The sequence below is a fragment of the Crocodylus siamensis genome, chromosome 5 (genome assembly GCF_052110815.1).
Source record: "Crocodylus siamensis isolate JL-2025a chromosome 5, ASM5211081v1, whole genome shotgun sequence".
Classification (NCBI taxonomy): Eukaryota; Metazoa; Chordata; order Crocodylia; family Crocodylidae; genus Crocodylus; species Crocodylus siamensis.
In genome coordinates this window covers 53,538,970-53,566,664 of record NC_143399.1, presented here as the reverse complement: position 1 = coordinate 53,566,664, position 27,695 = coordinate 53,538,970, and the positions used below count along the sequence as shown (strand labels likewise).

The 27,695-nt window shown below is 45.4% G+C and overlaps 1 long non-coding RNA gene across 2 annotated transcripts; it reads left to right on the top strand.

Moving 5' to 3' along the window:
- On the top strand, positions 1-27,695 carry LOC149864119 (uncharacterized). 2 transcript variants are annotated; one of them, XR_016442626.1, is made up of 7 exons: positions 1-557; positions 4,476-4,601; positions 20,605-20,850; positions 21,518-23,011; positions 26,361-26,457; positions 26,573-26,621; positions 26,724-27,695. It is a non-coding gene; the product is annotated as an uncharacterized LOC149864119 (long non-coding RNA). The 2 variants fall into 2 exon arrangements; XR_016442625.1 differs by having other exon boundaries at positions 20,605-23,011.

Sequence of the window (27,695 nt, the reverse complement as noted above, 5' to 3'; positions counted from 1 at the left end):
AGCAGTTCCTCAGAGAGCCCCTAGGAGTGCCCTGAAGAGCAATAGAAAAGGCTGCCATGGGAGAGATACAGTATCCAGTTTCTCTCTCCAGCCCAGGAGCCTGCAGAGGCAGGGTCAGAGGGGCTGATTGTGTGGTGGCTCCAAGCCAGGAAAGACCTGCCTGCAGCCTGGTGAATGGCTGGGTGAGCACAACAGAGCAGGGGGAGGGACTGCCAGAGTCTGCCCTGTTTTCCCTGGGGGCAGGGGCAGGAAAAGCCTGGGGAGGGGCTGCGTTTGCCAGGCTGTGAGGCAGGAGAGTTGCTACAGCATGCAGCTCACATACTGCTCCTTGCTGAGCTGGGAAGGGGGTGAAAGGCAGAGGAAGGCTGTCTTTGCAGGAACTGCAGAGGAGGAGCTGATGCCTGGAGACCCTTGCTGCCCGGAGACCCCAGGAGCACGGAGATGGACACCAGCACCAGGGAGTGTCCACAGACCACGTGCAGGGACACAGACAGTTCCGCTCCCTGAGACACCCCGCTGGGGCAGTGCATATGGGATCCCCAGTGCACCGTGTGCAAGTGAGAGCCTGTGTAAATAATTTCTTGAGGGTTTATTAGTTGGTATATCAATGTGTTTATTTAATGGTTATTTGTTATGTTGTAAATAATTAAATCTTGTAAATAGTTTGAGAATTGTCTGCGAGGGAGCTTGATTGTAAGGGGAGGCTCTCGGCTCGGGGCCACTGCAGCTGCTTCCCAGTGGGGCTGGGCAGGGCAACTGGCTAGTGGGTACCCCAGGATCCCACTATTCAGGTGAGGGTGTGTGTTGTGCCACGCCCAGGGTTACATAATTATTGAGCAAAAAAAGTAGGGGCCCACGAGTTTGTTTGGCTAGGGCCCATGAAAGGGTTAATCTTGCCCTGGATAGAGGCACTAGATCCATTTGTGGCCCCTTTTATTTTATATAAAAACTGTGAAGTTTCTTTTCCTCCAAAAATGGATACACTTGTGTCAAGTTGGTTTTAGGTGTTTGAGAAGCCCACTACTACTGCTTCACATCAGGCAGCAAAAGGTGCCAATGCTTATGTGACCTATCTCACTTATTTGAGCAGTCCAATAAAATCACTGGAGCTACTTCTGGTTTAGGAAGTGTTATGCCAACTGATTAAGGTCCTGAACCTACAAGCACATTTATTGGGCATGTCTACACATGCAATTAATGACCCTGAATTTTCTGTGGCCCTGCACACATCTCTCAGTGAGAGCTGTTCAGTCCAAGGCTGTTCCAAGTGCCAGCCCCAGACTTGCAGAGTCTGGGGGCTAGGCCAGATCTCCATGTGGGAAGAAAGGAGAGAACTGTCCCAACTGTCAGGTCCCAGTCACGTGCAGATTGGGGCCGTCCTGATCTCCACGTGGCTGGAAATGATGTCCTCACTGCTGGGCAGCAGGGACAGCTCTTCCAGCCCCCTGTGACCCCTTGCTGCCAAGGCTGACTGGGAGAAATTTGCTCCCATCTACATATCTGCTTTGATGCCACATGTGTGCTTCAGCACACTAGTTTAATGCATTAATTTCTAGTACCTGTATCTATAGGTACTAGAAAATAGTGTATTAGACTAATCTACTGCACAGTAATTGCTGTATATTTGTAGACAGTGACACTTTATGGTGCATTAGATTAGACTAATGCTCAGTAATGCATCTTGTGTAGTGCACCCACTTGGCATGTCTACACATGCATTAATGCACTTTTCCTAATGCACATTAAATTTAGTACCTCCAATATGAGGGCATGTCTACATGTACATTAATGTACCTTTTCTAATGCACATTAAATTCAGTACCTCCAATGTGAAGGTGCCTGTATATGAGTAGGTAGGCTGCTCCAACATGCTGTAAGTCCAGCATAGCAGAGCATACTCAATTAATTGTGTGTTTGAGCAATTACTCAATTGAGTGAGCAATTAATTGAGTATGCTGGAACGTGGCAATTTCCATGTTCCAGCAACCTTCTGCATCTCATGTCTTAGCATCCCTACACTTCAAAATGGTGGTGAGGAGTTTTATCTAAAGTTTGTTTGATGAGCTTTAAATGAAGCACCCCTGCCATTTTGAAGTGTGGAGATGCTGATACAGCGATACTGCAGGCACTTTAATTAGAGTGGCTTTTGAAGCTGCTCTAATTAAAGCTCCTCCCCCAACTTCCAGAGCATGTGTAAACTTCTGGAGGTACTAAACTAACACACATTAGGCTGTGCACACTTTTTGAGTGACACAATGCTCAGTAGACTATTTTACTGTGTATTAGTGTAATGTCACTTTTTTATGTGACACTTTAATGCACAGTATAATAGTCTACTGAGTATTAAAGGGCACATGTAGACATGCCCAAAGAATCTCTTGACACTTCCAAGAGAATCCAGTTAATGTCAGTGCCTTAGTGTGTCAGTACAGCATCCTGTTCTCTGCAAAAGTATAGTGGACTCTCATATGAAATCATGAACTGAAAAATAAGTTTACAAGGACAAAAGTTTATCAGATTTAGGATGTAAGCCCAGTATTCCCATTTTGTTCTGCCCAACAGCCCTTGAAAGATACTACATAAGCCCTTCTTGCCAGGATTAAATTTGAATCTGAGTTTCTATTCCTGAGACTGCGATCACTTGTTTGCTTAAAAACAAGTTGTTCACTTGTGATAATAGGTTAATGAGAAAGTGCTGCATAAGTTGCACAAAAATAAACTCTATAGGCTGCATAATATTCAGTTAACAACCTGAAAATAAACTTAATACATTAAATAAAAAATAAGTTTTCATACTATGTTTGCTGGTGGTCTTCTTCTTGGACTCACAGGAATTGGCTAATTCTTCATACTCAAAATGAGAGCAAATTACCAGGAGATCTGTCAAAGACATAAACTTCTGACAGTTCTGTTAATACAAATGTTTGTGGATTTCACTAAGGAGCAGTTGCTTGTATATGTCTCAAATAGCTTCACATCCAGGAGTTGTAATTATCTGCAGACAATTCAGTTCTGTGAAGAGAGAGCTTTTAATTCCCAGACATCCACAGAATAAATCACAGTCTACACATGAAAAGCATAAAACATGACTTCAGAGATTTTGGGAAACAAAATAGCACAACTTAGAACATAAGGAATTATCCCAATGGTAAAAGCTAGGATTGAGCCTTTTAGAAGTTTTCAGTGTTGGCTTAATTCTCTTCCTATTGAACTGAATGGTAAATGTCCACTGGATTCAACAAAAACAAAGTTATCCTAAGGGTTTGCTTAATCTTGAAAATGACTAGGTTACTTTGTTAGGCTTTTCTGCAGAAAAGACTTCACCTAGTGTAGCAGAACATGAGGGAGAGTGAAATCTGAGGAAATATATGCAAACACTCTACTCCAAAGAGAAAATCGGATCAAGACAAAAGTGACCTAAATAAATAAACATTGTAAGAAACTGTTCCTCTAGGGTAGGAATATAAATCCAGATAACAGGAGCTTTCAAAAAGGCATGGAATGCTAATCTTTAGGTACTACAATATGATAAAAGAGCTTTATGTCAGTCTTGAAATGACCCAAAGAAACCTGCAGTTTTTTTGGATGTGGTACAGGTCTCTTTTCTTACACAGACTGGCCAAGTATAGTGAGATCAGAAATCAGTCTGATTTTAGAAATAACTACCTCTGATTATTGGAAAGGAACAAAGCATAGATGTTACTTGTACAAACAAATGGATTAACAAAAAATAATGAAGTGATGGCAGTAGATTTTCCCCCCCAAGGTAAACTATTATACAGGAAGTATGAGAGTCCCAAATATTTTTGTGACTATGGTCACAAGCCTGTCCCTGGAACACCCCTGGAGCCCTGAGTTTCTCCCCACTGTCCTTCAGTTGTTCCCAAGGAATAGACCAAAGTTTGCCCTGGGATACCTCCTTAACAGAAACTAGAGATAACTTCAGAGATATCTCAGATGCCTTCATTACTAAAGAGTTGTTTTTCCCATTATTAGAAGACAATGTTTTAGGTGCCTATCCATTCTTCTGTGATTGGGACTGGCAACGGTCCTTGCTCTAGTGTCACAATACCAAAAATTACCTACCAGTTTCACCTACTCTCTTTTTCCTTTGGCTAAACCATGATCAAAATCATAAAGTTATACATATACAGCATAATGTTGCTTCAGAACAGGATAGGGCCAAGGGCCCTGGCGACCCTGTGCCTAGTGAGACTGTGCCATGAGGAAATGGACTCACCCAATTGGAATATTCAGCAAAGGTTACCCAATTATTTCCTTCCAGCTCTTGATGCTGATTGTCTATTGGTCAGGCGGTGGTCCATCTGCTGTGTGTTCACCCTGGATGTGCCAGGTCCACTTCTTTTTTGGGCCTCCTACCTCCCCTTACACCCTGTCCAAGCACCACCCAGCTGTTATGGTGTCAATTAGGTCCACCGGCTCTCAATTGGCATTCTTCTTTTTTGTCCCGTTAGGCTTGTGGTCTTCTCAGGCCTAACTCCAGGATATGGCAGCTAAGCTGGGCCTGAAGGTTGCTCTGTAGGAGCTTGGTAAATGAAATGAAATGAAGAATGACACAAAACAAAGAAACTGAAACTCAGGTAAGTCTCTCAGCCCTGAGGGCTACCAGGATTCCCACAGTCCCAAAACAAAAGTAAATTAGAACCGAAACAAAACCTTGTGTTCCAAGCATTGCCAGCCCTTCTGCACATGTTCTATCCTTGTGATGTGGCTTCCTACTGGACCTTCCCACAGCTCACACCCCAACCACCTCAGTGGCAGCATTTCTGATTATTGGAGCTCCTCCGAGCTCCTGGGCTGAGGATCAGCCCTCTCCCCATCTCCCAGGGTTTTGTCTCTGGCATCTCCCTGCTCTCAGTGGTGTGCTCCCTTTCTCCGTCCATGTTCTCCCCTTTCCAGAGTTGGTGGTGGGCTGGAAATACTGATCCGGCCATGGGGAGGACAAATCCAGAAGGAGTGATAACTAATAAAGTGGGGCTCCTGTTGCAGCTGCATGCTTGTCATTGCTGCTGGCTCCAGCAAGGCATGTAGGTCTCTTTCCTCTCCCACTGGGGTCTCTTGAGAGGCTTTTCTCACCTTTTCATGCATAACATAATCTATACAATGATAAAATCAATATAAATGTATACAGTATAACACTGGCTTTCCAGCAAGACCACACATGCTATGTCACTACAACAAACACAAATAAAGCTGCATGACACTCTACCCCAAATGAGAGTGGGGTCATAACAACTATATAACTTAAAGAATAGGTAAACTAGAAGAAACGCAGCTAAGCAAAGACAGGCCATACAAACAAAATAATAAGAAATACTGTACTAGATCAGACCAATGGTCCATCTAGTCCAGTAGCCTGTGTCCGACAGTGGCAGAAGTGGATGCTAGAGAAGGAGAACATGGAATTGCATATCTCTAGAGTGATCTGTCCCCTATTCAAGACCCTTCCTGGTATCATGGGCAACTAGTGCCGCCTTAGGTGGGGGTGGATGTGCCCCCCCCAGTGACCAGTCAGCAACGGGGGGAGTCCCCCCACGGCCAGTCTCGCTGATCAGGGATGGCTGATCACTGTGGCCGATCACTGCAGCTGCTTCCAGAAGTGGCTGTGGCCGCTTCTGGGAGCCAACGGTGCTCCACTACCTGGCCAGTGCTTGCAGGGGTGCACCAGTGCAAACCAGGATCCCATTATGTCAGTTTTCTGTGGGTACGTCTACACATGCATTTGATGTGGGACCAGCTTACTTGTGAGTAAACGGTCTTGGGCAGGCATCTACACATGCAGGCAAGCTGTAGAAGCTCCTTCATTGCAAGTTTTCAAGGACAGGTGAATAAGTATCTGTCTGTGATGGTTCAGGAACAATGAATCAAGTATATATGTTAGGGGTTGGACAATATGATCTTTGATGTCCCTTCCAAACTTATGATTTTGTTTGTTCTATGATTCCTTGTACTTTGTGATATAAATATAGGCTAATGCGGTGATGTTTTCCATAGTTTATTTTGGTGATATTCTCTTGGGTTTTTTACTCTCTCTCTCTGTTATGAATGAAATTTGTTTTAATTTATACCAACCTGATATAGACCTCAGAGGGCACATCTACATGAGATGCTTTACTGTGAAGTAGTGTAGTTTACTGTACAGTAAGCACATGTGTCTCCACAAGGCAGGGAATCCTCTCCCTGCTAGCTACCCTACTGGTGGATTGGGGCAGGGGGCTGGGACCTTCCCTTCTCCTGCAGCTGTCTTCCCCTACAAAAACTGCTCTGATCAGGTACTCAGGGCTGGGAGCTTCCTGCTGCCAGGGCAGGGTACATTTTCCCTACCTCAGCAGCAGGCACCCACCCAGAGGCAGTGAGCAATGTCCCAGCCCTGGCCAGGAGACAGCAGTCTCCTGGCCCAGTGCTCCCTGCCAGCCTCTGGGCTAGCACCCAGCGGGAGCCTTGAGCTCCACCTGGTGGCAGCAGGGGACCATTGCAGGGCCACAGGAAGTAAGAGCAGTTTGCTGCTAGGAGCAGCAAATTTTCTCCCATGTCCCTGGATGTGTAGACGCTTGCCTAGAAGTGTTTACCTGCGAGTAGTTCACTCGCAAGCAAACTGATCTCATATCAAATGCATGCATAGATGCACCCAGATAGCATTAGTGGGTGCATCTGATGAGACGTTTACTACAGAGTTGTCTAATTAGCTCCGTAGTAAAGTCTCAATGGGCGCATCTACATGAGATACTTTACTCAATATTAGAGGCAGCTTCCTGTGCCTGGTGCATAGGCCCAGGGAGTGGGAGCAGTCTGCTGCTAAAAGCGGTGAATCTGTTCCTGTGTCCCTGCATGTATAGATGTGTGCCTGAGAGAGTTTACTCTAGAGTATTTAAACTGCTCCTGAATTATTTTCCCATGTAGATGTGCCCAGTGTCTACCAGTGTGGCCCTATTAGGCTGTAGCAAACTAATTAACTCTGCTGTAGGTTAGTACTTATTAACACAAGTACTGTCCTACAGTGGTATTCTTTAGGGTGCAGCAACACATGTGTAGATGCTGATGGGGCTGGGTGGGGCATGAGGCTGCTTCAGTGTGGGGTTGCTTGCTGGCTAGCCCTGCACTGGAGCACCCTCGTGTCCCATCCAGCCCCTCTGCAGTAAGTTGAGCCAGGTTGGGGCAGCCCTGGGCTGGCAGGCTGACCCCCAGGGCCCCCTTCCAGCTAGGGCTGCTCTGACCCAGCTCAACATGCTGTGGCCCCAGGCACACATTCAAAAATGGCGCCATATCGGAATTTATTGCATTGCATTAATTTCACATGTAGATGCACCCAGTCTGTGGTAAATTACTGACACATGCCTTACAGAAAAGCTAACCCTACACAGAAGGACAAAGGACAAGTTCCACATGTCCATTAATTATATGTAAAGGCAACACATTTGAGATTGATAAAAAGAACATCTGGAACTTGCTGTCACAATAGATCAGTGGGGCCAAAAACTTTGGAAGGACATGAGACACTCACTAACTGACAAGGTTAAGAAAAACAAAAGTTTCTCTTATGGCCAGTTAGATTTCTTCTTGAACGTTCCTGTGAAGCAGCTGGGTCCTGGCTGCTGGCTGCACTCAGAGGTAGGGGTAATTCTTTGTTGGTCAGATTTGTGAGTTGGTCAGATTTGTTCTGGATTTAGACAGAAAGTTCAGTAGATAATGCTACAGATAGGGCATGTCTAGATGTGACTATGTTGCTGTAGTGATGTGCTACAGCGATGTAGCATCCATGGGTGTCTACACGTGATCAGCAGCTACTTTGCTGTAATGGCACGCTCCCCCGTTATAGCTATGGTGAAGTAGCTGCTAAAAATAACTGTGTGCCATGCATATGGTACAATGTGGGTGTCCGGACCAAATTTTAAGTGTATGCTGGTAACACAAGAGTTAAGTTTGATCATGTGCAGACAAGCAGACGAGGCCTGTGGAAAATTCCACAGCGTGCCCAGCATGTGCCCCTGGTGCGACCTTGGGGCCTGTCGATCAAATCTGACCTAGTTTCTAACAACACACATGCTCAGATCTGCCAACTATCTGGCTTGTCAGTCAAACTCTTATTACTGTGAACATGCTCAACTCTAAAAAGCATGATGTAATTAGACTAGAAAGTTCCACAAAGGAGACTACCTGATTGGCTGCCTGGTTGTCATAAAAGACTTGTGAGCCCCCCGCCCAGGGGGGAGAGACCAGAGAGACAGGGAGAGACCACGCTCAACCTATGAACAGAGACTGCCTTGGCAGAGACTGTCTCGCAGGGAGAGACCCGGTCCTGAGAGCAGAGGCTGTTCTGACAGGGACTGCTCCTCAGGAGTGCTTTAGGCCCACTGGTCTCCTCACGACTGCGGTTTTGGCGATCAATTCCTCTTCATCTTCGATTATTTTGTATTGATTTTCTGGCTGCTATCGAACCGATTTCTCTCATTGACCACCGACCACGAGCCCAATTGACCCGACCTTACATCGACCATTGACCATGACACCCCGGCACCGACCCCGGCATTGCTCCACATCGACCTCCCGTTTCGTCCACGTTGGATTCTCGTTACAGTTTTGTTGTTCGTTCTCCCATTCATGAGCTGTTGACCAGCCCTGGGACTATCGAGTTGGGCAGCCGCACCTAGCTTCGGCTAGAAAGCAAGGGCTCAGCTCGAGAACCCCATGGGCCAACAGACCCCTTTGTCGTTCGTTATCTAACTGTAACCGAAGCAAACTTCTCTGCCTATGCTCCAGAAGCGTAAGTAAATAAAATCTACACTTTTTGAAACCGCACCAAGTCCGCGTACTGCTCATACTCCTCGCTGCTAATCCCACCTGTTCCGTACTGAAACCCTCGGCCCACCGTGACCTTGGGGCCGCTGTTTCCCGACAGCGGGCAGTTACTGTGCCATGCTTTAGTACTTCCAAAAGGAAGTACTAAAACATGGCACAGTAAAATTGCCGCTATAGGGAAATGTGTAGATGTACCCATAATGATGTAGGTGACAGCTGATGGCACTCTGGTCCAAAATTGTAGTGACCTACTGCCCCAGAATGATGCAAGGAGTTCAATGCTGTTAGAGATGCAATCTTTCAAGTTATGCATAAATGTTAAGCTTCTGACTGAATGTGGGCATTACACAGTAAGCTAATTGGGAGCAAGCAAGGGGGACATGAGCCCTGAGTGCTGATTAAGGGGGATAGACAAGGAGGGGTGGAATTTATGATGTTACACTGCTACTCTAGTACCTACAGGCTTTGGCTGCATGGAGTTGAGGAAGGATCCAGGGGGTGAAAGCAGAGTGTTGCCTCCCCCTGTTGCCAAATTAAGAGTTTTATATCTTTGCCCATCATAGCATTCAGCAGCACTGGGGGTGAGGGTATGGTGGTGCAGGGAGGGGCGTGGGTTTAACCCTTTGGCTGGGACACAACTTTCTCCACAACTGCGGGGACTTGGAGTCTCCCTTGACTCCACCCCTGGGTCCTGGACACCAGCCGGAGGCTGTAGATGCCCAGGGCATAAATCATACCAGGAACCTCTTCATAAAAGGTTATTCTTTTATCATATTGTAACATCCAGGAGCCCTAGTTACAGACCAGGACACCATTATGTCAGTTCTCTGTGGGTGCTTCTACATGTGCCAGGAGACAACTGTCTCCTGGCTGGGGCTGGGACATTATACCCTGCTCCTGGGGGCTGCCTGCTGCCAGACCAGGGCAATGTCCCTCTGTCCCAGCAGTAGGGAGCTCCGAGCCTCCTGCTCTGCCATCACAATCAGGGAGTGGGGGGCTTGGAGAGCAGAGTTGCAATGCTGATGCTGGGAGATAAGGATCTTCCAGCGCTGGCCCCAATGTGTGGAGCTGGCAGTGGGAGCTCCCTGCTGAGAGGGGCTGGGGAGCCTGTTTCCCACCCAGGTCCTTGTGTGTGGAGCTGGGTGGGGCTTGTTCCCTGCTCAGCTCTGTGAGCATGGAAATGGGTAGGGAACAAGCTGGGGAGCTTGTTTCCCACCCAGTTCTGCACTCACGGAACTGAACAAGGAACAAGCTCCCCTCCCTCCCCCCAGCAGGGAGCTCTCAGACCCAGCTCCACACCATGGGCCAGAGCTGGGAGATCCTTATCTCCCAGTGCTGGCCACACAGTCACAGAGTTGGCAGTGGAAGATAAAGATCTCCCAGTCCCTGCTCTCCAATCGCAATCTGGGAATGGGGGGCTTGGAGCTCCCTGCTGCCGGGGCAGGGGGGATATAGTCCCTGCCCAGGCTCCTGTGGCAGAGCCCACCCTGGCAGGCCTGGGGACTGGGTGCAATCTCCTGCCCCCTGGTGGACAGCTGACCGGGAACAGATTTGCTCCCAGTCAGGCGTCTATATGAGAACTACTGTGCCATTACTAATCAAGAGTAAATTTGCTACTTGCATTTGCAGGTAGCAAATTTACTCATGATTAGTGAGGGTTACTATGTAGTACGCATGTACATGTATAAATACACATGCTTACTGTGCAGTAAGCTATGCTACTGAGCAGTTAAGCATCTTGTGTAGACACACCCAGTCAGTGTGAAAGGCTATATGTCATATGGCACAGATCTGGCCAGAATGAGGGCACTCACTAGGATTTGGCAGTAAATATGGTACTAACTAGTATTCCAGGAAAAAGTGCTGGGAATAGGATCATTCACGTGGAAACCATGTACTCTGCATTAAACTGTAGCCTGCGATTATCCCTATCAAACATGAAATGCTTTGCCCTCAGACATCCATGAGAGCAGCATCCAAAATGTCTGTCTTTCAGGTTGCACCACAATGTTTAATATTTTAGACAGTTCAGCTGTGGTTCAGCTGAGCCTGTCAGTCTCCCACAACTCTGAAAGTCAGAAATCTGCCCGTGCAACGAGAGTGCTTCATTGCATCATATACACATTACATGTCACTCTATTTTGAGTCCTGTGGTTAGACCACAGTGTTCTTCTGAACATGAGTACGTGTCAGGGAGCAGACCAGGCAGCTGCTGTGGGTCAAATACATATAAGCTGATCAAAGGTTATTGTTTCAGAATGTCTCTTGGACTATTTCTTATTTCCTTTCCAGGCTGCTTTTTTGAAAAAGAAAAACACCCTCCAGATGTTGAGCCGCTATGTTTGTAAAAAAACTTATACAAGATTAAACTGAGATTGGGTTTTAATTTTTTTTATATATATTGGACACGTAAAATTGTTCAATTCACCTCAGCACCCTCCTCTGCTCTCCATACAGCTCTAGAGGTGCCAACCTCCCTTCCTTCTCCCCCACCTCACCCAAGTCCTGCCTCCCCTTGCACCAGTCCCTGTGATTCTAGTGCCTTGGCTGCCAAACACCCCTGGCACTGACCTCAAGTCCTGATCTGCAGTAGCCAGTCTCCTTTTCTGCTTTGTTGGTGCACCTTTGATCTGATTCTTAACATTCACATTTGTGAAACCCTTAAGCAGAGGGGTGGGCAATTATTTTGGGCGGAGGGCCACTTACCGAGTTTTGAGGAGCTGTCGAGGGCCACAGGGGTAGCCCCGCCCCTTGACAGTTGCCCCACCCTGGTCACCATATTGGGACTGGAAGTCCCACCTCCTAGCCCCTGACCTTTGCCATTGAAAGTCCCTCCCCTTGCCCTGGAAGTACTGGAAGGGCGATGTGATCTGGAAACCATGAAAAAGATATATATATGTATACACACACACACACACACACACACACACACACAAATACACACGCACACACAACATCTACTATAACCTATTTTAATTTTATTTAAAAATATTTTTCTACTGATTTCTGTGTTTACAAAATGTGTATCTAGAGGTGGCTGCATAATAGCGTAAAATAAAGTCCTGCTGTGTGTTTTGTGTGGGCAGCACGGGGGTAGCAGTGGCAGTGTGTGTGAGTTTGTGTGTGTGTGTGCACAGTGGGGTGTGGGTATGGTGGCTGGGTGTGTGCTGAGACAGAGAGCTGGGGCTGGGCTGCCAGCTCTATAGCGTGCAGTTCTAACACGCTGCATGTGAGCCTCAAAGATGCAGCCAGACAGAGCCCATGCCTGGGCTCTGTGTTTCTGCAACCCCACTCTGGGTCTCTGCCAGTCCCAGGGCACTTGCACAGGCTCTGTGTTTCTGCCTGCCACCACCTTTTCCTGCCTTCCCTCCTGCAGGCTTACCCGCTGCTCCCTGCAGCTCCCCATTCCTGCGGTGCTCCCTGCGGCTCCCCACCACCCACTGGGGCCCTCCGCCTGCCGTAGCCCCTCTGTGACTCCACCATCTGCCGCAACCCTGTCACTCACTATGGCTCCACCATTTGCCAGGGCCCCCCATGGCTATGCTGCCCACCAGAGCTCACTGCACCTGTGCCGCCACCCACTGGGGCTCTGCTGCCCACCGGGTCCTGCCTTGGCCAGGCTGTGGCTCTGCTGACTGCTGGGGCCTGCCACCCACAGTGACTCTGCTGCCTGCCAGGTCCTGTTAGAGCCCAGCCCCCTGAAGTAAACTAATTGCCAGCCCCCTTCCACCCACTGGGACCTGCCTCCTGCTGTGGCTCTGCTGCCCACTGGCTCCTGCCACTTACTGGGACCTGGCTATGACTCTGCCACCTGCCAGGGCCCGCTGCCTGCTACTGCTCCGCCACCCACCACAACCCCACCAACTGCTGGGGCTTGCGATGGCTCCACTGCCCACCATGGCTCTGCTGCCTCCTGCGGCCCACTCCAGACCCACCACAGCTGGGGCCCGGCCACAGCTTTGCCACCCATTGGGGGTCACTGTGCTGCCTGCTGAGGCCTGCTGCGGCCCCACTGCCCGCTGCGGCTCCACCGGCTGCTGCGCATGGGTCTTGCCACTCCCTGCAGCTGCCACTTCCTGCGCTGCTCCCCACAGGCCCCCTGCCACCACACCACTCCATGCAGCCCCCCCGCTCCCTGTAACCACCACTTCCAGTCACTGCCTCTGTCCAATCTACTTTATTTTTCACTCAGACAGAAAGAGGGGGAACAGCTCCAGCGGCACAGGGCCAGAAGCTGCAGAGGCTTTTGGTTGGGGGCTGAGGGCGGGAAGGAGGTGGGATGCTGGAGGGCTGGGTGGAGCTGGACTAGCCTTGTTGCTCAGCCACAGGCTCCTGCTGGGTCCTGCTGCCCCTGGTTGCCTGCCATCTGACAGGTGGCCACAGGCAGATATAAATTAATTTTCTAAAATTTTTAAAGGCCCCGCGGGCTGGGTAGAAAGGGCTGGCAGGCCGCATCCAGCCTGCAGGCTGTATTTTGCCCACCCCTGCTTAAGCAGCTACTGGCCACTTTGGCAGAGGGGACACGTCTTCATGAGATGTTTACTGGAGATGGCTAATTAGCTCTTCAGTAAACTTCTCAGCATCAACACATGCAGAGCAATTAGGCTGGAGTAAACTAATTGACTCTGCAGCCAGATAGGACTTGTAAATAAAAGTTCTAGGTGGCTGTGGAGTGTCTTAGTCCACAGGAGTGCACGTGTAGATGCTGATGTCCACAGGAGTGCACGTGTAGATGCTGATGTGGCTGGGGTACAAGGGTACTTCAGCATGGGGCCTGCCTGCCAACTAGCCCCACACTGGAGCACCCTTGTACCCCAGCCAGCCCCTCTCCAGCACGTTGAGCGGGGGGGGACATCCCTGGCTGACACGCTGACCCCTGGAGGTCCCCTGCCAGCCAGGGCTGCTCTGTCCTGGCTCAGTGTGCTGTGGTCCCAGGTTATGCCCAGGAGCAATAAACTCCAGAGTTTATTGTTTTGCATTAATTGTATGAATAGACATTTCCTGGATGTAGTAGATGTGTGGTGGGGAAAAGGATTAAAATTGTAATTCAATTCTTTTCCGTATCTGGACTCCAAAAATGCAGATCTTTTTTCATATTGCATTGCCCAGATGAAAAGTTTCACATGCTTTGGGCCTGTGTGGGTTTTTTTCCCCTCTATATGTATGGTGGCCAGTAGAATGTGTAGGGGGCAGGGGTTTAGAAACAAATAACAGTAGGTGGAATAGAGAGAAATGAAAGGAAAAGGAAATGTTAGGGTATTGTGGATGCTTATCTTGCTGGGATCCTATGACCCCAGCTGACTTCCTGCCCTTTGGGCAGGGGGCTGGACTCGATGATCTCCCGAGGTCCCTTCCAGCCCTAATGTCTATGAAATCTATGAAATTAAAGATGCAAGTAAAGATGTTTTGAATCTAATCCAAATGAAGCGTAACAAAAAGGAAGCTGTATTAAACAGGGTTTGGCATCCATCTTTGGCTGTTGCCAACAGGAAATATTAAGCTGATATAGGAGGCTCAGATGCAAGCCCTTATTTCTGAAATGGGATGAAGCAAACCCTTGGTTTTCAACAGCCCCCTAATCTGATGGGAGTGAGTCTAGATCTCACTATGGAATTTGAGTCTTCCTCTTGTTTTAAGGTAATAGAGGAAGAGAGAAAATGATGTAGTGGCTTAAAAAGAGCTCCAGGTGGGTCACAAATGAAAGAGTTGGCACTGAAATGGCTGCATAATCAAAAACAATGGATAAATTAGTAAAAGCCAATGAGTTCATGGATGATTCACATTAGGGCTGTGCAAAGCTTCAGTCTGATTTAATTTGGTAGAGATTTGGCTTGATTTGGTGCCCAAATCTCCAATCCAAATTCAATCAGAGGATCCTTTAATCTCTCCGAATCGAATTGGAACCCTCTGAATAGAGAGATTTGGAAAGATTTGGACATAGTGACAGCTTTAAATGTTTTTTCTACATACCGCTAGGTAGCAGGGGCTCATTAATGCTGTAATGCTGGGGTGCATGGAGTGTCCCACAGGAGTGCTCCCCAGTGCGCTCAGCAGCAGACCCAGAAGCGGACCAGAAGCAGTTCTGGTCTGCTTCCAGGTCTGCTGGGGAGCATCCAGGGGGCCCCACCCGTGTCCCCCAGCTTGGTGACTGGTAGCTTCTGGGTCTGGGGGACCCGCGAGGTGAGCTCCCTGGAAGACCCAGAAGTGGACTGGAAGTACTTCCGGTCCATTTCCGGGTTCACTGCCGAGCATGTGGAAGGCCCCCGTGCACTCCTGTGGGACACTCCATGTGCTCCAGCATCACAGTGTTCACAAGCCACACCTGCTACCTAAAAGTACCTAGAAAAATGTTTTAAAGCTGTGTCTATATCCGAATCACTGATTCTCTGAATCAGCATCAAATCTTAGATTTGGATTCAGTTGAATCGAATCAGGGACAGTGATCTGAATCAACAAATTGAATCACTGTCCCTGATTCAGGTCAAAACCAAATCTGAATAGAATATAGGGCCTGCTTTGCACACCCTTAATTCGAATTAGAAGAAAGAGTTACATTTACTGAATGACCTGTTTGTCTTTCTAGTGAGTAATAACAGGACTTCTATGAAAAGTGAATCAGAAAAAAATTAAAGATTACAAAATTGCATTGTCAGGTTAAAGATACAAACTCCTATCAAACTGTATTTATCATTTAAGGAGCTTTAAAACTTATTTCACTGATATTATTTTTAATTTTCCTTAACTAACAAATTATCAATACATTAGTGAATACTGTATTTCTGTATACTTATATTTCTAAGCAATCCTACAGTAAGACTGAGTGAAAGGCATCTTTCTGAGTAAGGACTATTGTCTATTTATAACAATAATTATTATTATTATTTATAACTGCAATAATAATAATTACTGTTATCAACTGAAGTGTTTAACATTCTTATGCTTTATCTCAGTCAGATTTCTCTACTTGGATACTTTATGTACACCTTTTTGCCAGTGAATCCGAGGGCAAGCCCTGCCATGTTTTGTTTGCAGAAGAGTGTTTTAAAGGAAGAAATGACACAAACCTACGTGGACTTTTCTTAAAATGGATTTTCAAAAAGTTAATTTTTCACCAAAATTAGATTTGTTAGCAGCATTTCTTTCAATTAAAATAGATGCCTCAGTATCTTGGTACCCTGTAGTATTAACTTCTATCACCTGTTAGGGAAATGACAAAAGACTCCACAAAGACTGCAATAGTAGAAAACTAAGGACTCCAGCATGCAGATGGAAAGAGGCCACTTGCCATTTACTCTCGACCCCAGCTATCTGCAAAGTCAGTTCAATTCACTGGTTTCTCTATAAAAATGGCTAGCTGTCTTTTAAATTGAATCACTTTCACTATTTGCTTCAATGACTTTTTACTTGCTAAATTGTTCCATAGGCTTATTACCCTCTGTGCTTAAATTAAACAGTAACATTCAAATGTAGAATCAGCCACATAACAGCATCTGATCTACAGAGCTGTTTGGTGTGCACACACTGAAATGTGATTGTGTTCCTGCCTCTGACTGTTTTAATCTAATTTTCATTTGGACAGTCCTGGCTCCAGCTCTTCTCAGTCACACAAACCTGTCTAGTCTTGTATGTTTCTCATGCTGATCCAGCTGACTTATGATGAGACTGTATTAACTTAGCATGGCTGCGGGAAGTGGTTGTCCTAATTCATCACTATTTCTATATCGTGTCATAAATTTGCATAGTGCCCTACAGAGAATCATGGATTTGGAAAAGACCTCAGGGCCATGGACAGAAGCTACACAGAAACCAGTTAAAGTAATCAGAAACTGGTTTAAATCTGTAACAGAACAGAAGTTCAATGCACATAAATCAGTTTCAGCTATTTTCTGTTCCGTTACAGGTTTAAACCAGTTTCTGATTACTTAAACTGGTTTATGTGTAGCTTCTGTGATAAGCCAGGTTGAATGTAGTATCAGACTTAACTGATTTAGGTCAAACTGGTTTATGAAGCTTCTGTCCCATGGGAGAACAAGAATTCTCCTTCATTTTTATGGCAGCTTTCAAATATTTTTGAAAATTGAAGTCGTGACCCCATGCCATCCCATCTCCTTTTTTCAAACTGGATTCACCTAGATCTCAAGCTCTTCTCATGTGGCTTGAATTCCAAGCCCTTTTATCATCTTTGTCACTTGTCCCTGCATCTTCTACAGTTTGTCTATATACATCTTAAAATACATAGCCCAGAACTGCACACAATAAAGACACGTCTCTGTCCTCAGGATCTTATAATGTAGGCAAAGATTTACAGTGGGTGTGTCTATATGAGATGCTTCACTGCACAGTAGACTAATCTACTACACAATTAAGCATCATTATTTAACCATGCACTAGGCTACTATGTATTAAAATAGGCTAATGTACAGTTAATCTACTACCTGAAAATACAGGCAGTATATTAACTGTGCATTAACTACTGCACAGTAGCACATGTATAGATGCTGACTGGGAACAAATTGCTGACTGGGGCCCACTGCTGCCTTATTAAGCCCCATACAGTGTGGAGCTGTGTTAACTATAGGGGCAGCTGTATTCATGCCATGTGGGGATCAGAACAGCACTGATCCTCACATGGCCAGGAGAGCTGTCCCAGCAACAAGGATGGCTGCATCCCAGCCAGGTGAGGATCTGGTTGAGATCTGGCTCTGATCCCTACGTGGCTGGGACGCAGCAGCCCTGGCTGCTGGGACAACTCTGCCCCCACAAGTGGGGATTAGGACCAGACCACTGTTCCCTGCCAGACCTGGGCTGGCAGCTGGGGGAGCCTGGAGCTCCCCCTTGTTGCTGCAATGGGACAGAGCAGGGCAGAGGGGCTGGAACATAGTTGGTCTCAACTGCTCTGGTTGAGTGCAGATTTGTTCCCAAGCTGGCACTCATGTCAACCCTTTTCTGGGGGCAGTATGCTGCACCTTTTTTAATGTGCAGTAACTTTACTGTGCATAAATTGCATGTGTAAATGTGCCACACGTGCTTAACTCAAAGCATGTGGGTAATCCTACTTAACCTGTGGGACTATTAGGGTACCTATAAACGTGATGGCCCTCTATTCCGATGCATACTAATTAGCACACATTGGACCAGACTCAGTTAACTGAGTGTGTTGCAAGTCTGCTGGAGCATGCTAATTACTGAGCTCCAGCAGCCTCTGTGTCATGTGTATTCAGTGTCCCTGTGCTTCAAAATGGCATTGGGGTGCTTTAACAAGCTTTAGTTCAAGTTCACCTGTTGCCATTTTGAAGCATGGGATGCTTAATACATGCACATGGCTGCAGAGCACTTTAGAAGTGGCCAGTTGCATGACAAATTAACCCTCATCACATAAGGGATCAGATGAAGGCGCTCCACTTTGTAGTGCTTTAGGGAACTTCTTTCCCTTGGATTAATTTGTGTTGTGAATGGGGCTGGGTTGCATCATCCCAGCCCTGCCCCCAGTGCTGTCGCAGGAAAGGAGAAGGGAGAAGGGAGGAAGAGGGAGATGCAGGCTGAGGTTTGCCCTGCCTGAGCTGGGGGTCTGGGGGGATTGGAGCCCCCACCTTGCAGCCCACCCTCTGAGACCCCTCATCCTCCAGCTCAGGCTGAGCAAACCCCAGCCTGTAGCTTGTTTCCCCTTCCTTCTCCTCCCTTCCTTCCTGCAGACAGCACTGGAGCTAGGAGGGGGGCTAGGGGAGAGAGGGTGCAGGCAGGCTGGATTGGCTCCAAAGCGGAGCTTGATTCTCCGCCCCCAACCCAAGAGGCGAACCTCTAGGTTCTCTCTAACTCATGTTGTTTTACATGAAACACTATGAGGTAGAGTGGGGACCTGCACATCTGTTAGTGCTATGTTTTACTTGGTAAAATTCTCCCAATCGGTCTTGATCTAGTAATGCCCTGAAGGAAAAGTTTTGTGTTAATATGTAAGTGTTTTGAGGTGCAAACAGTGTTGAGAAGTATGAGAAATAGCTCTTCCTCCCTATTCCTAAGACTCCCTGTCCATGGCAATCCTAACTATACCCTCTCATCCCTGAAGTGGCTTGCCTGATTTTTTTAGGGGCCTGTTCCTAGTTCATTTCCTTACTTATTGTGGGACACTCAGCATCCTGCTTTTCACTTTCCCACCACTGTCTGAAGCTGTAGTCAACAGCCAAATAAAAAACTGCTTCTTTTTTCCCATGTCAGACTGCATAGAGATAAGGATCTCACCTTGTATCTAGTGATGTTTTGTCACAGTGTTGATTCATGACACAGGTTTAGGAGGATAAAGGAAGTATCTGGCCAAGAAAGGTCCCCAAAGAACACTTCTGCTGAAGAGCCATGTCAGGGCACAGTAGCAAAGAACTTAGAAGAGCAAACCTTCGCAGTTATAAAAAAGTGATGGAAGCCTTAGTCCTTGAAGTACTTAAAATTAATTTGGGCAGGTCATTAGCAAATGTCTGACAGGAAACAATCATGCACTAACAGTGATGCAAATCCAGTTGATATGAATTCTAAAACAGGGCTCCTACCCAAGCATTCTAGATGCCCTTGGCACAACTTCAGAATATATCCTACATCTTGCTGGTTGTGCAACCCACCAGTAAGGGCAAAATAATCTAAAATCTCAAAGCCTCTACTCTTCCCAGCTACACTCTCTACCTTTACAATACTTCCCTCCCCCATAACCTTTTCCAAATGCATTGTGAAAATACACGAGTTTAGGCCTAACCAGTCTCTCCCATCTCTTGACCCCATTATTCATAGCTGTTTGTAGCCCAGGTATTTATAGGCCCGCTATACCATAAAATCCAAGTGTTTCACAGTCTTTAATACAGTTCCTCACAACATACCTGTGAAATAGGGAAATGGTATTATTCCCACTCTACAGACAGAACTAAGGTAGAAAGCTTCAAGTATGTCCACATAAGCTGTAACTACATGATGGGTGGTGGTACACGGCTGGCACAGCATCTGAACAGGACTTGAGGATCACAATCAACTGGAAGATGAACATGAGCCAGCAGTGCTATGAGGTTGCCAGCATGGCAAATAGAACGCTGGTGTGCATCAGCCGATGAGTTGCCAATAGATCCAGGAAGGCGATTCTCCCTGTAAGCAGTGTGGTGTGTGTGGTCGCACAGGCATGCCTGGCAGCACGGCATGAGTATGCCTGCATGACCATGTGTGCAGCACAGCTTAGAGGGACCGCTGGTGCTTCTCCCTCTCTGTTCATTGTTGGTGAGACCACAGCTGGAGTCCTGTGTCCAGTTTTTGGCACCGCAATTCAGGAAGCGTGTGGATAAGCTTGAAAGGGTACAGAGAAGGGCCACCCATGTGATTCTGGGCCAGGAGGATAGGCCATATGCAAGGGACTCTGGGAAGTGGGCCTGTTCAGTCTGAATAAGAGAAGACTGAGAGGTGATTTGATAGCTACCTACAAGTACTTAAGGGGTGAGCATCAAGATCTAGGTGAATAACTCTTCAGGAAGGCACCTCAAGGAAGGACAAGGACCAGTGGGCACAAGCTAAAAGAGGGAAAATTTAGGCTGGGCATGAAAGAACTTTTTTTCTGTAAGGGATGCTAGAATCTGGAACGTACTCCCAGCAGCAGTGGTGCAGTTGCCATCCTTGGAGATGTTCAAGATGAGGCTGGATAAGCACCTTGTTGAGCTTGTTTGAGCCCAATAATTTCCTGCCCATGGCAGGGGACTGGACTTGATGATCTTGCAGACCCCTTCTGGTCCTTTGATTCTGTGATTTAAGTGTGCTTTTCTGCAGTGGTGTGGACATACCCTGTGACTTGCCCAAGATCTTACAGGAGGTTTGTAAAGGACTTGGAAATTCAATGCTGCTTTCCCAAGTCAAAGGCCAGCATCCTGCCGTCAGAATCATCCTTCCTCTCCATTTTTTCACTGGTATTAAAATGCTATGGCAGGCCTCAGGCCTTTTAATAATAAACCTGATGGGAAAGTTGACTGAAGTTCTGTCTTCCTGGGAGTTAACTACTAGAAAAAAACCATTGTGGTAAGCAGAGCACTGTATCCATGGCAACTTTGCATTAGGCTTTTAACAAATAAAAAGACCATGGTTTATTTCTTTATAGTTATTTTTGTTTTCTGTAATGTATGTTACATTTGCATGCATGAATTTATGGGTTTTTAATGACTGACATAGATGGTGTTTCTGGGCTGGTAATAACCAAACAGTCACTGAGGGGGCCTTAGTGTCAGTAGTGGTTTTTAATTCAGCTGTTTCTTGTAAGACATGATACAATCTGTTTCTGCTTAAATCTGCCTCATGTGCTGTGCGTACCCTCTAGAAAAGTCTTACCCAGCTCCTACTGAGGATCCTGGGATTCTTTCTAGTCAGTTTCAGTGAGAGTTAAAACAAGCCCTTTCTGTGCATCTTGCTTATGTGCAGAATATCTGAATTTCAAGATGCATTGTCCAGTTCTTGAGTGTAGGCCAAATACTAGTATCTCCTGAATTCTTCTCCCAGCTGTGATACTCATTATCCCTTTCCATAGTCAAGTCTCTGGTTCTCTATAAAAACAGGGATGCTGTTTTCCCATCTATAAAATGGGGATGTTGTGAGCATTGATTAGCTAATGCCTGCAATACACTTTGAATGTGAACAAATTACACACAGGCTAAGCACTCTCATAATAATTAGGGCTGTTCTATTTTTGCAGTAATGTAACTATCAAGGACACCTGGGGACTTTGACTGAACAAGAGCAACTACCTGACATGAGATAATAATAATTATTCGTTCCTCTGGATCGTGGTGTGAATGTAAGAGGTCTATGACCATTACAAGATGACTCTCAATGAGTATGTATAGGCAAGTGTCCCAGCCACCTGCAGAGGGTTTGGGATTGAGAGTATGGTCAGTGGTAGAAAGGTAAGAAAGGTTTATTGACTTAACAAAAACACAACTACGTGTAGTAACAAGACAAACAATGACATACAAAAATAATTTGCATTGGCAACTTATCGGGAGTCCCCTCTGATGTCTGATGTACAATAAATTTCTCCACAAAGCTCAGCGAAGTCAGGCGTCCCTGATCAGTGTTGTCCGAGTGGTACTGGGAAGGACCGTAGTATTCAGTCCTTGAGTTCCTTGAGATCCACAGGCCCACTGATCCAGGTCAACAGCTAACTAATCCTTTTCACAGAGCTGTATCTTCATTCTGAATGATTTCCGGATGTTTCAGCCAATTTATAGCTTCTGAACAGTACTGATAACTTACAGCCACTCAGATTCTTTTTACTTCAACTGTCCTTAGGCTGACCAATAGCAGTACAAGCCTTGCATTCCTTTGATAAGGTTAATTTTAACTATGCCACAGGGCCTTACTACTTCAAGGCTTTGCTAAACTTACTAGGCCTTACTTATACAAGGCCTTACTACATCTTAAACTTTAATTAGGCTCTTAGCAACAACATATAGCTTAATATCTAAACAAATATAGAAAAACACTTGGTCTAACCTTCATAGAGCCTTCAACAAGCATTTTTATTACACAGACATAATTTTCAGCTGTCACAGCAAGCAGTAGAAAAGGGCTGGTTGAAAGAACAATGGAAACTCCTTGCATACAGTGAGCAGCTGTGCATGCATTTGGGTGTGTGTGGTACATGTGTTATATAAATATTGTTACAATGTCACATCTAGGCTAACCCCATGTAGTTGGGTCTCCCAGCATTGAGCATTCTGGTAATAAACATTCATGCAAGAAGGCATAAAAGTTGTCTTCTTTACCAATCTGAAACAACAGTCAAATAGTTCAAGGAGAGTGGAATACATATGCAGTGATTGTGTCTGAAGGGTGTGAAGGTGACAGATGCTGAAAGGGAAACATAAGTAGGAGCCCTGGGGTAAAATTAAACAAAAAGACATGAGGAAGCTCCATCACCTGGAACACTTGAAACTCAACAGAATGGAGTCATATCTTATATGCACAATATGAAACAGGGAACAGCTCTTCCTTGACAGAGATAGATTGAATGATCTTTAATAACTTTTGATTAATCTATTCATGCTATCCATCTAGGTGTGCGCCTGGGGGGTGTATGGTGACTGGATCAATTTCCACTGAGTGTCTGCTGTATCCAAATCACACAGGACCTGAGCACCATCAACATCAAACAAAAACCATATGGCACCATTCTGTGGCTTTTTGAGTATGTCTTGCTATTAACTGTAACACCAGACCCAATCAGACTGGTTTAGTTTAAGTGAATTCAAGTTTTGCCGCGTGCTTCAGTAGAAGTGGCTTCTTCACACTTAATTGATAGCACCTTGCTGATTCTAGATCTTCTCATCAGACTGAAGTGGAGAACTGTTGCCCTTACTACCACATTAACGTGGCATGGGCAGATTAGCACGTGCAGTACAACGATGCTGCTGTTGCTTTTTTGTTGTTGTAACAAACTGGAGGTGGATCAGCCTCATTAGCATGAAATGTGATTTACAAAAATAGAAGTCTTTAAATATCTCTGTAGAGCAAGCTAAATATAGCAGCAGTGACAGATTGGCCCCAGCAGCACAGAAGTGCTTATGCCAAGGAAAGAAAGAATTAAATGCAGCCACAGCAGATGGATTGGCCTATCTGGCAGGGCAACACATTACCTCGTGGCTGTGAGAGAAGACAATGCTGGGAACTCTCCCACTCCAGAGAAAAGAGGGGAACCTTGATTTGAGGAATGCAGATGCTGTTGCTTGGAGAATGCCAGCCACAAGCCTGAATTACATAAATAATAGGAACTGGTCAAAAAAAACCAAGACTTTTTGCACCAAAAAAAAAGGCAACTTTCTGGTGGTTTTCATTCATTTCAAAATGGACTCTTTTTTCATTTTACTTTTCCAATTATTTTTTTTAATATTTTTTCTTCTTCCCCTACCCGCCTTTTCATTGCCCATGACTGGGAACTTGACAAACAAGTTTATTTCTGAGAACAGTTTTTATAAACAAACACATTTTTTTCAATACATTTTTAAAGAAATAATTTGTCACTAAATTTTACTTACGCACAGTCACATGCACACACACATCCATCTATCTATTAGGGGTGTGTGAAGTGGGCCCTATTCAATTTGGATTCAGATTCAGCCCGAGTCAGGGACAGTGATTTGATTCATTGATTTGGATCACTGTCCCTGATTTGATTCTGCCGACTCCAAATCTGAAAATTTGATGCTGATTCAGAGAATCAGCATTTCAGACATAGACACAGCTTTAAAAGTTTTTTCTAATACCTTGAGGTACTAGCATGACTTGTGAATGCTGTGATGCTGGGGTGGATGGAGTTTCCCACAGGACTGCAGGGTGGGGGGTCCTCCACCTGCCCAGCAGTAAACCTGGAAGTGGAGCAGAAGTACTTCCAGGTCCGCTGGAGAGTGTGCTGGGGGGTCCCCCTGTGCGCTCCCCAGCTCAGTGATTAGCCACAGGGGGACCCCGGGTGCCCCCCCAGGCCCAGGAGGCACCAGTTGCTGAGCTAGGAAGGTGTGGGGGAGCCCCCCCCACACTCCCCAGCAGACCCGGAAGAAGACCAGAAGTGCTGGTCCACTTCCAGGTCTGCTGCTGAGTGCCCTGGGGAGCCGCCTGTGCTCCCATGGGATGTTCCATCCAACCCAGCATCGCAGCATTCATGAGCCACCTGCTACCTAGAGATATGTAGAAAAAACATTTAAAGCTGTGTCTATGTCCAAATTGCTGAATCTTTCTGAATCTCTCCAAATCGATTTGGAGGGTTCCGATTTGATTTGGAGAGATTAAATGGTCTTCTGATTCAATTCAGATTCAGAGATTTGGCCACCGAATTGGGCTGAATTTCCACCAAATGGAATCAGGGACTGAATCTTTACACAGCCCTATGATCTATCTATAGATATATGTAATGTGTGCATGTGTGTGCGCATAAGTAAAGCATGTGTGTATAGATATAGATATATATCTCTATATAGAGAGATATATATTTTCATATATATATAGATAGATAATAAAAGGACATTATAAAGAGGGAATGGTAGCCTGGCATGAAGAGAAGAAAATGGTTTGCAGCTGCCTGGACTAGTTTATGCTCTTTACTGGCTTGCAAGATGCAAAGCATATCCAAATTCTCAGGCTCACTTCACAGGGATTAATTATAGTACAGCTTACTAAGAATTTAATACTAGAAAGCTAGAAAAATAATTTATTCAAACAAGAAATGGAACAACAGAGGCCCTTTTATAGATTTTTTTTTTGGGTAGTTACCACATGGGAACTTTCCCCATGATTACATCAGGCACTTGATATATCTTTAGAGCAAAAAAGTTCCATAAAAGAGGACTTTACATGCTGTATTGGTTCAGCTATAATTTAGATGCTGATGGGAAGACTGTTTTCCTTCTGTTTGCTTCAGTATTTGTGGTATATAGAGGAATAAAAGTTTTCCTAGTTTAACATTCTGAGCATAAGAATGCACTGCTGTTTGCTACCAAATGGGAGCCTGTCATTAATTCTTACAAATTGGACTTTTGTTGTATTAGGTTCTGCTTTACTGCGACAATGGGAGCAGTTATAAGGTTAAACCATTTTATTATAAGCAGAGCTGGTAGCGGTGCCTGTAATTAATGTTGCCTGACACTACTACAAGAGCCCGGTTTCACTAGCTTATAAAGTTGTCATGCTGTAACCATTGGGTTGAAATTTTTCATGCCAGGTGCCTGCCTCAGGCTGAATTTTTTGGGAATGTTCTGCTACAAAGACCCAGTCATTTCTGAGAGTGTAATTAAGGGAAAATAACCTTTTGGCCATTGTGGAATTCTTACAAGAGTTGGGCTGAAGTGCTATTTTCTCCATGTTTGGAAAAAGAGCATCAAGGATGTGACACTGACTGTTCGCATAAAAATTCCCCAGATTGGAGCAGGCTATGATTATTTTTTAAACATTTCAATTGCACATGTTCAGTGGAGCCTGATAAAAGAGCAGTAACTAAGTGCTCAGAATAACGTATTTGCACCAAGCATGCCCCCTTTCTTTGGGCTACAGGGACTGAGTAGAACATTTCTGGCAACTGTGCCATGTGGCTGGCAAGGGACCCTTTGGAGTAAGCTACAGGAACTGGGAGCAGTGAGATGGTCTCCTCTGTGTTCTCAGTGGTTCCCCTAACAGGGGCAGATCTGGGGGAAGGGAGGTTGGTGGCTTCTGCTCCACTCAAAGTTTAAAATAAATTGCCTGGCAGGGACAGCTGTATTAATATGCAGGCAGAGCTGATGGTGTCAATTAACTATTATCATCTATGTGGTTCCTGCTAATCTCTTCACCCCCGCAGCATGTCCAATGAAGATGTGCTGCTACCTAGGAATGTGCACTGGGTGGCTTTGTTCTTGGGGGATTCAAACCCACAACAAATCAGAGACGGGAAGGGGAGGGGGCAGGCTGAGCTATGCAGTGGCACAGCAGGAAGAGGCAAGAGGTAGCTGAAAATGTGAGGTGAAGAGGTAAGTTACTGCAGTAACTTTTTCTTTGTCTACTCATTGCTGCAGATTGCAGTGGCTGTGCAAAGCTGAACCAGTGGCATAACCAGGGAGGCCTAAATCCAAGCATGGGCAGATCTTGGGGGAAACAGTACTCACTTATCCAGTATGTTAAATTTCTACCATAAATAACAATTACCAGTGTGCTTAAATGGCACTTTATTTAATTCTAGGAGAAGTGACAGGAGGGAAGCATGTATTGATTACTTTCTTTCCTGCAGGTAGAAGTCTTAGTCTAAAAGCCATACCGGCACAAGTCATCTTCTGCAGGTATAACTCGATGCCTCTTTAAAGACGTTTCTAATGATATTATTTTGCACCTAGCTTTGTGAGTACTGAAATCCTGCCTGTACCTTTTTGTTTTCTTTTCAGACTTAACAATGTTGCAAGGGTCTGTGTTATCCCTCATGTTCCAAGGAATCTTCATCTGCACTAAATCACCAAAGTCTTGTGCATCCCAGGGAGGCCAGACCTAGTTCTTTTCATCTTTCTATCAAGCCTGTTTGACATAGTATTCTATTTCTTTGCATTGTGCTCCTCCAAGGTATGCACAGTGCTCTAAAGGGAGGGAAGAGTATCTTTTGCAATAAGCTGTTTGACTAGTATAACATTTTTTAGATGGGCTCAAAATCAAGCCTGGATATGAATGCTTTGAAATGTAGGATTTATGAAAGGAGGATGCAGAACCAAATACACATTTAGAAAATGACATGCATGTGAGCATATGTGTAGCTACATGTGTATGTACTTACATACAGTGTACACTTAACCTTAATAATATTAATATGTACACTGAGCCTTACAAAGAACTCATTCTGGATTTTTCTGGAGAATTGGACTTATCTTTAACAGTGGTGTAACATGCTTTGATATCATCTAACTTCATTCTTTAATACCTCCCACAGTAGCAAGCTGTTTCTCTGTTCCCAGAGTCTCCAGATGGTACTGAAACCTTTAGAGACTGCCTTTTTATTTGTTTGTTTATTTTTAGATAATTTCTCACACTTCTTTCTTAATCAGCATGTTGCAGTGCCTTGCCATTTAACAAATATTGTCTCTTTAAGGTTTCTTTGCTCTCATTTTAGGCTCTCATTCTGAAAACATCTGCATTAAATTGTGTGTCACTTACTGATGTCAATGTAGAAGTTTATCTGAGATTTTCAGAATCTCATTATAATTCCCAGGATAATTTGCAAATATGCAGTCTTTTTGGTCAATATCATTGTCTCAGTTGTATGCATGTGTATATAACCAATTCCAAGAATGATTACTTAAGCAAATGTGGGGTTTTTTTCCTAACTGGAGAATGGTTAGCACTAAAATAAACCAATCTAATGCATTTTC